The sequence below is a fragment of the Cyrtonyx montezumae genome, unplaced genomic scaffold, assembly GCF_038088225.1.
Source record: "Cyrtonyx montezumae isolate F1298 unplaced genomic scaffold, pur_monq_1.0 scaffold_18, whole genome shotgun sequence".
In the NCBI taxonomy this organism is placed as follows: Eukaryota; Metazoa; Chordata; class Aves; order Galliformes; family Odontophoridae; genus Cyrtonyx; species Cyrtonyx montezumae.
Window position 1 is genome coordinate 13,890,230 of NW_027071914.1, and position 12,017 is coordinate 13,902,246.

The window sequence follows — 12,017 nt, forward strand, 5'->3', positions numbered from 1 at the left end:
TAGGAGGGCATGTTTTCTGTCTTTGATGTGACTATATGCGTAGTATTAATAGTATCACAGTGTGATAGAAACTTGGCATTGAGATTTGCATTTAATTCTGCTGGAGTTGAGGGATAAATCTCTCACTGATGCAAATGTGCATTGTATTTGGTTCTGACATCTTCAGGTGAGGTAGACTAATAAAAATGCAGACAGAAGAAGTAAAAATACAAGTCTTGGTGTATTAATTATTGAGTATTGAAGTACAGATAAGTAAAATTTCCATCCATGGGAATTTTTTTGGGTCCTGGTGCACACCTGCTGCAGTAGAAGTTTGGATGTGCTGATCTTTTTAGCATCCCTTGCCTTGTTAAGTTTGCAGAGCTCTGGGTGAGCAGGGACAAGTGCTGTAGCACAATGTGCAGCTCTGCAGCTTGGTGTGGGTAATTGTTCCCTTTGAATCGTTTATCGAGGAAAGGTTCCTGCAGCAACTGATGTATAAAACCCTCTTTCTACAGCTAATGGAAGCCTAAATCCTTACAACACTGGTGTGTGCCATTTCTCTTAATTATTGCCAGCAGCTCTGCAATTTGGAGAGCCAAGTCTCATGAAAGCACAATTACTCTAACTCTTGCAAAGATGGCATGTGATAATTTCCTACGGCAGCACTGACAGTTTGGTGTATTTGCTTCCCAGAATGTGGTGCGTGAGCTTTAGCTAATGTGAGCAGGAGCAGGCAGCCGCTCTCAGCTCCGGAGGAGCATGGGGAGGAGATCTTAGGTCAGATCTGCCAAAGTTAGCAATGAGCAGAGCTGCTGGGGCATAGAGCCTGACAGCTGGGCATCCCATCTTCCTGAGCATCATCCACCAAGTTACAGATGCCATCCAGATTTCTGCTTGGCTTCTTTCCCAGTGTCTCTTGTACCGTCCCGGTGTTTGCAACCCTCCCCGCTGCTTTTGATCTGGAGCCATGCTGCTGGGTGAGCTGTGAGCTGTGCTCCCATGGGCTGCTCCGCCAGCTCTGTCCAGCCCACGTGGGGAAGAGAGCGGCTGCAGATGGGTCTGCCAGGGGATTTGAGGTCCATGAGAGTTTCCTGGGAAATAGCAGCTCAGATTCCTGCTGGCATGCTTTGGAAATCTTTTTAAATTAAGTACCAAAAAATCAATGCGTTGCAAGACTCTCAGCACATAGTTCTGAACCCATTAGGAGGAGATTTGTGCTAATTTTGAAAATCTTTCTACTTTAAGAAATACTTTGAATGCATTTTGAAAGTATTTTGAACCAGCATATCTGGCAGAAGGGGAACAATTAAATCAAAGGGAAGATTACATTGTGTTACTTTAATTGTGATGGATTGAATCGTTTGCTGAAGGGAAATATCTACAAAGCATATCTAAGTGCAGAAGCAAAAACAAAAATTGGCCTCAGCTGTTCCACTCCTGTTGACAAATGTGTATTTTTGTAACCCATTCCTTCTCGTATCTTGATCACACTGTGAGCATGCATATGCACGGTGGTCAGCCTTTACTCCTGTGACCTGCATGTGTTCATGTGTGCTTTTGCAGCTGTGTAAGGAAGCGAAAAAACATCCCTGATTGGATGCAGTGCACCCATGTGTGGGGTAATTCGGGGTTTGGGAAACTGTGACTTGAAGTGTGTGTCACTGGGATGAGTCTGTCCGAGAGGGACCACTCAGGTGGGGTGTGATGAGGCACCTGCCCTGGAGATGGTAGGAAGCAGCATCTGGAAATGAGCATGGGCGAGAGCAGGGCAGAGGAGGTTGTTGCCTGGAGGGATGGGGTACTCTTAGCAGTCTTTTCTGGCCTTAATAATTCTATGCTTCTGTTTTGATCCAGAATAACAAAGGTGTTGTGTCTGTGGCTGAGCATGGCTGTCGCTGGTGCTTGGTTTCACTATAGGTGGAGAATAGTCTATACATCAATCTGGTGTATAGACAGAGCTTTAATTCGTGCTTCCATGGTCAACAGTGAAGTGTAACTGTTAATGGCAGGTTCATTTTAATGGTAATTGTAAGTCCTGGCATTTCTCGAGTGGCAAACTCCCCATTAGCAGCAGGCTGTGGTTACACAGTGAATGTCCTGCAGTGCCCTATAGTGAGAGCACAGAAGGAGCAGTGCTGCAGCAGTGCTGTGACTGCCATGCCCTCAGCTCAGAGCTCCCTGCCCTCAAGGGCTGGATGCTGCACTGCAGAGCTGGGAGAAGGTGAAGGCATAGGAGATGACACCCACCAGAAACTCAGGGATTCAAGCGTGAAGAAAGAAAGAACATCAGCTCATGTCTTCCTTTTTGGCTGCTGGGGACTCAGGATCAGCTTCACACACTTCAACCTGGTGCCCACCAACCCCTGTTGCTTAGAAAGGCACTAAGTTGCTGGTGAAGTTGTATGACTCTCTCCTTCATAAAATCAAGCAATGAGTGGTAAACATGTGATGGTTTTGTTAACGCTGTCTTTTAAGCTAAATTTGGTTTGTGATCTGTTGGACAGGTCCTCTTGTCTGAGTTTCTGTGGCTCAGCTTTCCCTGCAGAAGCACTGAACAAGTCCCAGCTCTGGGTGCTCCGATCCCAGCTGCAAGTGCACATCACCGCCCAGTGCTGGCAGGTAGGCAAGCCTCTAAGCTATGTGCTGCCACCAGGCTTACCATCAGCTCCCATCAGGCTGTGTCATCCATCTCTGAGCTGCTCCACTCCCTGTTCCAGCCTGTAAGTTGCTGGCAGCTATTGGCTCTGTCATTAGAGATTCTAACAGGAGCATGGGAGTGGCGGTGCTAAGATGCTGCTGAATGGCATTTTGGCCAGTGAGTGATATTCTGTCATGCAAGATTTGTATGTGCAAAGGTACACTGAGGGCTTTTGCTTCTAATTAAAGCCTCACGTGGAACCTGTGGGGCTATTTGGACTAAGGAAACAGAGCTGCAAAGTACATTTTTTAAGTCTGTGTACTCTGGTAATAAAGCCGTCAGCGTTTGGGCTGTATTGGCTGTCAGCTGTCCCTTTCTGATCCTTTCTTGCATAATGAAGGTAGCTGTTGGATGAAAATGCAAGGGTTTCAAGTTGTGAAATTCATGTTTGCACCACTAATCACTTGAAAAATCTCTCTCTGGAACTTCATTTGTTAGGAGCAGCTGATTAGCTGCCCTCTGTGCTCTCTCTCTTAATAAAACCCCTGTGTCGAACAACAGAAGGGCTATAATTAAGGAGCACTTACTTTCCTTTCCCTGTGACTTTCTAGCAAATGCTGCCTGGCGAGCAGCCTGGCAGGAGCAGGGCAGAAATGCCTTTGCACCACTCGTGCAAACCAGGGCTGTACCCAGGATGGGTGGACAGATGCTTCTCCCCTCTCTGTACCAGCTGTGATTGCTGCTGTGTGGCTCTGCAGCACGCCCTGCCCTGCCCCTGCTCAGCTGTCCTGGTGGGATGCTCTTCGTTTGCCTGTTAGCCAACTGCACCTTGAAGGTGACAAGGAGCCATGGCAGACTCCAGATTTCCCTGTGTATCTTTCTCCATGGCCCCATGTTACTCATAGGTGATGATGAAGGTGACCCAATGGTCTCTCACTTCCTTTTGCTGTCCTCCTGCCTAGCACAAGGTAGCCCAGAGATCAGCATTCTGTGATAGGGGATTTTACCCTGAAGAGTTTGGCTTGAGTGGGAAAGGATAACTCTAAAGGCCATGGAAATGGATACATTAAAATCCTAAAGATGCATTTTTCTCTGTAGTTCCTTCCCTGCTCAAAAGTAGTGGTTGCAATGTGATGAGCAAGGCCATAGGTAAAAGGTTGTTGAGGGAACAAAGTTGAGGGATTTGTTTTTTTCCCGTCTGCTCCTTCTGCTTTCTAAATAACTGCATATCAGTCATCTGAATTGGAAAACATTTTTAGTATGAAAAATTAATTAGATACAATCTAAGCACGATATGACCTCGATTTTCTCCAATGTCAAGAACAGTTTGCACCCATGAGCTGCTGGGAAATAAGTCAATAAAGTAATCACTCCTCTTAAAGTTTGTGTGGAATTGATCCTTCTTTTTCTCCCCTCAAAGCAATCAGCACTCTAAGCTGGAAGCATGCTCTGTGCGGGCAGTGCCTGCATTGCCCAGCCAGCCCAGCCCAGCGTGTCAGCCTGCTGCCTTGGCCAAACAACAGAGGCTAATGGAGGCAGCTGGGGGGGTAGAGGTAATAGTTTTATGATGTGGACAAATAATTATTAAGGACTGAAGCAATTCCATCGAGCCCTGAACTTGTGACTGCAGGGAAACTTTAACCCTGGTCTCTGGAGATAAAGACAAAATGTCAATACAGTTAAAGAGAGTGATGTGGGAAGAGTTTGGGTCATTTTTAATTCCTCCTTTTCAAAACTGAGAAAAGAACAGAAGTGATTTTTTTTTAAATAAATCCACACTCTCCAGAAATTTTCCAACATTCCAAGAACAGAACACTTCCTAGGAAAGACTTTTTTAATGGTGTGTTGCTTTGCCTCTAACTTAGGACAGTTTCGGGACTAATGCATTCCTGTTGTTTTTCCTTTGTTGTTGTTGCTGTTTCCAGATGATCTGAAGGTGTTCAGCTATACTAGGAAGCAGACTGTGTAATGAAGCCCTTTAGTGCAGCCCTGCTCTACACTGTCAGATCAGTTGGCCATCTGCCTTGGGAAAGTGGAACTGTCTGGATTACCGAAGCGTGCGGATCCCACTGGGAGCTGCAGTGGCTGCTGAATGTCTCTGGAGTGCCACTCTCTACTCACATGTCCTTCACAGCAGCTTGCTGACAAGTCTTGACACCAGACAGACACAAATCAATAGCTTGTTGTTAAATGTTAGTGAGGTGGAATTTCAGGGAGCCTTCATGTTAACGTCATTTGGCACTTACATGGAATGAACAGCAGAGAAGGCAAAGCAGGCTTGAATTTGGCTCCAAGAGTGATACGAAGGCGGTCCTGGCATCTCTGTAACTGTCTGAGGTTGGTTGTGTCCCCTCTGTGCTCGGTGCTGGGGTATTGCTGCTCCTGGGATTAATTCCTTCCCAGTGTCTGCCGAATTTTAATTTCTGGAGTCCTCACCAGAAGCACAGGCTGTCAAAAACTGGAGTTCCTCATAATGTGCACCTGAACGGTTGAGTGCCTTCTGTGCAACCTGGTTTAGATCTGCCCAGCCTATGAGCTCCAGCTGATCTACTGAGATCAGAGACTTGTGGTGGGAAAGCAGCTCCTTTTTCACTCTAGTTTTAAGCCACTCTTTATGAAGTGTAGCTCTTGGTTGTTGTTATAACTCAAAGCTGACGCCGGTTGTTCTCTTGCCTCTCACAGGGGCTCTCTGGAAAGTGGGTTGCCTGTGCATGAAGAGTAAACCCGTTGTGTTCTGGAGTCATTGGATTTGTTGTGCAGGTACAGTTGGGTTTACAGTACATGTGTGGTAAGTCTGAGGCTTCCCAAAAAAGATCTGTGCGTTACCAGTGATGAGTGCAGACATGAACAAGATCTCCAATTCTACTCAGACAAAAGCCCCAGGGAGGCAAGGGGTGGGTCTGGTGAAACCACAGCTGTCTGATAGCCTGCTATGATGTGGGACTGTCACATGGCTTTCTCTATGGAGCCAAAGCTTATCCCTTGATTTCCCTTGCTTTGTAATTGTTGTTATTTTTTAATTAAAATATGACTCAAGTGAATGGAAGCGATTTGTTTGACCCAGAGACTACAGCTGTAAAGTCTGAAAGTCCCCTATTCCCCCCTGTCCTCCTTTGGCTCCCTAATCAAAACTTTAATTTGCATTGTCCTGATTAGTAAACCTGAATTATGAGTTGTTAAATCCCGGTTCTGGGCCATTGCATCATGTCCATGTTCTTGCTAAATACTGTGAGAAGCTTTGTCTTTGCTCTTTCCCAGTAAGGGAGTGGTGGAGAGGGGGAAGCAGAGGGAAACTGAGGGTCCAGGTAGAGCCAGCAGGGTTCTGAAGGCTGTGCTGCTCTAGGTAGAAATGGGCAACGGGATTTGAGACAGGACTAATCTGTTTCCTGTGTGTCTTTTGGGATCTCAGCATGGGTAAAACCTTTTTCTGTTCGTAATAGCCCCTGATGATGACACATTTCCTGCCTTTGATCCTATAAGTCAAGTGCTTTATGGTGCTTTCAGTGCACTGGTGAGTGCAACTTAGGTGAGATTTCTGTCTTACCTACAGCTGTGGGCATTTGAGGCAATTTGTTGCTATACAGAGGAGATGTTCTCAGCATCTCTATCATTACTTCTGTGAATATTTAAGCCTTTCAAGGCTTTTTGACCTGGACTGGGAAGCGTTTGTTTTTGCAGGAAGATGGCTGCTGAGAAGTTAAAACCAGGTAGTAGATTAATCTAATTGCTGAACAGAAAAGAGGATTGTTTTTATATAGCCCCAACCATCTGCTCTGAAATGTGTAATCAACCTCCCCAAAATCCTCAGAAGCCTTTGAACTAGAAATTCAGCAATCTGTGTAGAAATTAATGTGTTCAGGTAAGCTGCTGTTTTATTTGTAGCTCTGCCTACAGCTGGTGTTGGTACGCTGGTGGCAGGATGTGAAGGAGTTGCCAGCTGTGGGTTTTTCACTGGCTTTGCTGGCTGTCCAGTGCATGGGACATGCCTTTGGGCAGTGAAGTGGCACATTGTGCTGATGGAGAGGGTCAGGGAGAGGTCCCAGTGCAACCGACGATGAGAGAAAAGGTAGAAAAGCAATAAATCCTGCAGCTGTGGTGCAGAGTCTGGAGGCAATGTGGAAACTGCTGTAAATATCAGCTGGGGTCTGCTGGGTGGGCTGGGCAGGTCAGGCTTAAGGGCCACGTTCTTTGAGCTCCCATTCCACGCGAGGCTCATTCTGAGCTGTCTGCAGTGTAGGAGCAGCACAGGCACATCAGCACAGGTTTCCTGTAAGCAGATACCACCTGTCCTGGGGCTCAGCCTTCAGGAGCAATGGCGTCCAGCTGCATTACCCTGACAGGGCTCCGATGTGTCCATGACATTTCCGTGCCCAGGAGTGAGCCTGCCTACCCAGATGGGGGTGTGGGGAAGCCTCTGTGCTGCCCTTATGCCAGCTCTGTTTACTCGAGTGCTGTCATGCTGGCCCCGTGACGCTGCCTGCGGCACCTGCCCCTGCCTGGTGGTCCTCGCTTGGGGATGTGATGTAGAAATGCTTCTTCCTCTGCAGCTTTACTCCTCCCCGTCCCGTGTCAGTGGTGAGCAGGCGTGGTGCAGAGCAGCTGATGAAGCAGGCAAGGGCCTGGTGTGTCTGGGCAAATGTGTGAGGCCAAAAGCAAATTTTGTTCCTGTTGTCACTAGACAGACCTAATCAGAGTGTATGTATATCAGTGCCCATGAGTTTCCTGCCAGCTGCATCAATTGAATCATAGTGATTTTGGAGGCCAGTGCTGCAGAGCATGGTAGAGATATAGAAAAAAGGACCAGAGGAGCTTGCTTGGATGATGAGAATCCAGAAGTTCTGCAATTTACTGGCATCTATGTTTTATGTTTAATAACATCAGGAGGACGGTTGTCAAATCTGATCTTAAAGAATGTGTGTCAGCCTTTCATACTGACTTTGTTTTACCTTTAGAGCAATCGAGCTGCTCCTCGAGGCACATATTACTTGCATGCTACCTTTAGCACAATCAGATTAACGCCGTGTTTACTCTAAAAGCCAAAGCCTGGACAAATGCTCAGCACTGAAATGAGATCGCACGCACAGCGCACGCAGCCTGACCCCTGCTCCCTCACCCCATCTTGGAGAGGAGTGTGCTCCCCATATGGTGCTCCTGCTATGCCGGTGCTATTTCTGGCTTCAACTGCTGGAATTGGAATGGACAGATTTAAAATAAGGCTTTGATCCTTCCAAGATGTCTGCTGCCCACACCACAGATCTCTTTTGCTGTAGTCCAGCCGCTGCTGTGCCACGCACCCCTCACACAATCCCTGCCAGTCCCTCCTAGTGCAGGCTCCCATGCTGGGCTCTTCTTCCTTCCCTAATTCCACAGATCTATTCCTACCCACCTTGCCTTCTCTCTTCCTCTTCTGACAAGCCCTAGTGCCTGGATCTGCAGGTGCTTTGAACCTGCTGCTGCTGATCCAGCTGGAAAGAAAGCACATCTCTAGTCTGGGCAATGAAGTGGGTCTTCACTCCTTGAAGTGCTGCCTAGAGTGTGAGCATGGAAGCTGGGGGTCTGATCTTCTTCCACATCTCTGTAAGTTTGGTTAGTTTTAGCCCTGCCACCCACAGCCCTCCGTTCTCCTTGCGCTTTTAGCACTTCAGCCACTTTGATGGAAGTGCCTTTGAACATTTTCTTGGGTGTCGGTGCCAACTGCAGGATACGGACACAGGAGTTTTCCCAATTTTCAGCAGTAGTGCTGATTCTTTTCCCAGAGTCCCCAGTAACTAAGGGCAGATCAGAAATGTGATAAAAGAAACGAAACAAATGAAAATGATTCTTTTCCTTTGAATGTTGCAGAAAGGGGTTGCAGCTCTTTAGCTTTTTTCTTTTGAAGTTTTAATTAGGTAAATTTATGATTATGCACTGAGCACAGAGGATGATCTCGAGAGGTCCCTTCCCATCCTGGAGGATTCTGTGATCCCACATGAAGCTTTAAATGAGCGGTTGGTATTTTTTCAGCTTTTCCACGAATACAAGTAGCTATTATTTCTTAGCAGTAGAGGTACTATAGCTCTTAATTATATTGACTGCTCATAGTTTTTCTTTGTTCACAACCTCTTTTGTTCCTAACTTGCTGTTGCTGTTTTCCAGCGCTTTTTGTACAGCTGCTGCAGATCCCCTCTGTGCAAAAAATACTGAAAGTGTTTTTTTTCTTGTTTGTTTGTTTGTCTGCTTTTTTGCTTCAAATACTTGCCCCACTGAGCCTCCTGTCAGAACCTCAGCACCCCTGCAGTCTTAGCAGGGTGTGTGTTTTCATTTTGGAAGGAGGCGAGGAGCCCAATCTGCATGAGAAAAAGCTAATCAACACTCTAAATGAGTCAGTCAGAAAAGTAAGTGATATAACAACAACAACAAAAGACTTTTCCCTTTGAAAAGTTTGATTTGTCGTCTATGTCAGTGGAAAAAAAGGGCTTGAAGTTTAGCAGGGTGCTCAGGCTTACTCGATGGTTGGTGTTTTCTTGTATAAAGCCCTCAGTATCTCCACGCTTGGTCTGTTTGCATGATGGGAATTGGAAAGAAAGAATCTTTTTGTTATCCTTCATCAAAGGCTTCCAGTGCTGCTTTTTTTTTTTTCTTTTAATTTAGTGTCAGAGCCTGGGTTTCCTGGAACATCAAGCAGTAATTATCTCCCTATGTTTGATGACCTTTCAGTCAACTCAGATTTTCCTTTTGGATTCAATACTAATTTTGTGGCCAGTTTTTTAGGGGGTCTCAGTGTGCTCTTTAATTAGAAGCCGCGGCCCTGTGCCCCCACTCAGCCCTGGGGCTTCAGATACTTCAGCTGAAGCACAGGCAAACAATTAAATGTCATATTTCATGGTTTTGAATGTCTAAACACAAGCAAAGTTTTAAGTGGTGTTACACCTAAAAAAGGGCACCTGAAACTATGGTTAAAGCCTCATATGCCTCATTTTTGGGGCTTTCTGTCTTACAAGAGTGGGGTCTGACTCCATTTGGCAGGAACTTCTGGAATGCTTAAAGGTTGTGGATGCCCCTATGCCTTAGAATAATGTTCATGGTCACTAAGCCAGATGCTAAGACAGTAGGATGACTGCTCTGGGATTTCCTTTCTTGTTCTGATCCACAGCAAATTTCTTGAATTTTATTCTTGTCTACCTTTATTTCTCATGTGTAAGAAAATAGTTGGTGGCATTTATATATGAAAACCAAATGAAACTCAGCAAACTCAGAAACCTCACACCCCAACACAGCAATCTAGCGTGGTTTACATGGATTCCATTGGCCAACTACTTGAGATATAGCAACATGATCACAAAAACAGTCATGGTGAGGTTTTTTTTTTTTTTTTACAAATGATGGTGATGTTTTGAGATGGCATCCAAGTAGAATTTAAATGGGATTATCTGATACCACTATACCACCCAAACCATTTTATTCCCCAAGTAATCATTTTGTTGCCTGACAATGGTTAGGTTTGTAGGCTTGGACTCATGACTAGGGAGAGAGATCTGTAGGTGCTGGAGAAATGTAAGTAGCCCTGCAGATGTCTCTGATCTGAAATGAGTGGCAAATGTGGGTAAGCAACTTTCTATGGAGGAACCCCAAACTTTGTAAGCTTCTTTTGACTATAGTATCCATTCTTGGTTGGAAGAACAAATTTGTGTTTCCTCTGGCTGTTACAGCCAAAGCATCTGAATGAACTAGCAAGTTTTCCTCACTAGGTGTGAGGGTGAAATGAATTCTGCACAGAGAATAGCTCCACAAAGGTGCCACTTCCATCACATTATGTAAATAGCCTGTGACTAATAGAGAAGCCTATGAAATGAAATAAAAGACATCAGTCAGTGCATTTGCATGGAAACCAAGCTGTATGCCAAAGGAACCTTGTTTAAAAACGAGCAATTGCAGACAAGATAATTCTAACGTTGTCACTGTGGAGCGTTTTTAAGTGGCTTATTAGCATGGAAGTGAAAGGACAGTGTCATTCTACATCTACGGAGTTTATGAGGTTCCACTGACTACATCTGCAGCCCATCTGACCTTTTGTTGTGAAGTTACTCAGAGCTTTATTTTAGATTAGCTCTGCTATGAGAATATTACTTTCAATACTGTTTTTAAATATTCCATTGGCAGCAGGCTGGGTTCACACCTGAGTTTAGAAGCAGGTGTCCTTCCCCTCTGCAGGATGTGCAGTGCTGGGGTTAATGTCTCCCTGATGCTGTTCTTGTCTGTAATTCCATATATTCTATGAAATATTTTGGAGCTGAGTCTAATAAGGCCAGATTGGGTGGGGCTGTGGGCAGCCTGATCTAGTGGGTGGCATCCAACCCACAGCAAGGGGTTAGAAACTGGGTGCTCTGTAAGGTCCCTTCCATCCCAAGCCATTCCATGATTCTAATAAGATGTATTGCACAGAAAATGGAAGTTACATCGAGTCTTGCTTATAACTGCAGCTATTTCTGCTTGCCCTTTCTCTAACGGAGTTCCTCTGGTACTTCTGAAGTTCTCTGAACAATTTGTTGCTCAGTCTTCTCCATGTATGTGTTGACAGTGTGTCCTGTCTTGATCATGCCACTTCTGTCTTGCTCTGAGTATTGCTTTGCTGTGGGGATGTGAGTGTAAAGGTTTCAAAGGCTTTGATGCATTTACAACAGTGTGATGGGGACTTAGTATGGCAACTTTTTTTTTTTGCCATTGTAGCACCCCAGGAGTTTTTATCATACTTGGAAATAAATAGCGATAATGCAGGGAAATGCGGTGTGAAGATTTTGAATTAAACAAGAAAAATCAGAAGACTTTATCCTTGTTTAGATTTCAATGAGTTAAAACACAATAGTTGAAGCTACTTCCATAGCAGATATGTACCAGTTGGGCTGCAGTGCAGCACTCAGAAAAAACTCTTGCACTATTCGTTCTGCAGATGACATTTTCTGAGCTACTGAAGGGTAACTTCCACTCTGACAAATGGCAAATCCTTGCAAAATATCTAGAAAAACAGTATTCCAAACACGCTGGTAATATCTGAGTACAAATCATGAGGTGCCAAGGTAAAAAGTTGCTCTGCCCTTGAGTCATGAATTCCCTTGAAACCTCTCTGTTTTATGATCCTGTCCTTCTTCACCAAAAGGGGGTGGCAGTGCCGTGAGCCCTGAGAATGCTCTTCATCTGTTGGCATTGGTTTTAGGTGAGTGTTTATAATGCTGGGAATTCAGTGTGTTTTAAATTCCTTTTCCCCTGGAAAAAGGACATATCCCACTTCTCACTGGTCTCTGTTCGTCTAATAAGTGAGCATATGAAATGCTAAAGCAGTTTCCAGAACTGTTTGCACAAGAATTGTCCTACTAATATTATAAGCAGTAATATCTAGCAGCTGGGCAATGTGACTGTTTTC

General features: G+C 45.2%; 1 long non-coding RNA gene across 1 annotated transcript in view; it reads left to right on the forward strand.

Moving 5' to 3' along the window:
• Window positions 1-5,640, forward strand: part of LOC136047574 (uncharacterized) — a 29,891-nt gene extending 24,251 nt beyond the window's left edge. The window contains exons 2-3 of the long non-coding RNA XR_010622099.1: window positions 4,546-4,957; window positions 5,303-5,640. This is a non-coding gene — a long non-coding RNA (uncharacterized LOC136047574). The remainder of the gene's footprint in view (window positions 1-4,545; window positions 4,958-5,302) is intronic.
• The last annotated feature ends 6,377 nt before the right edge of the window (window positions 5,641-12,017 follow it).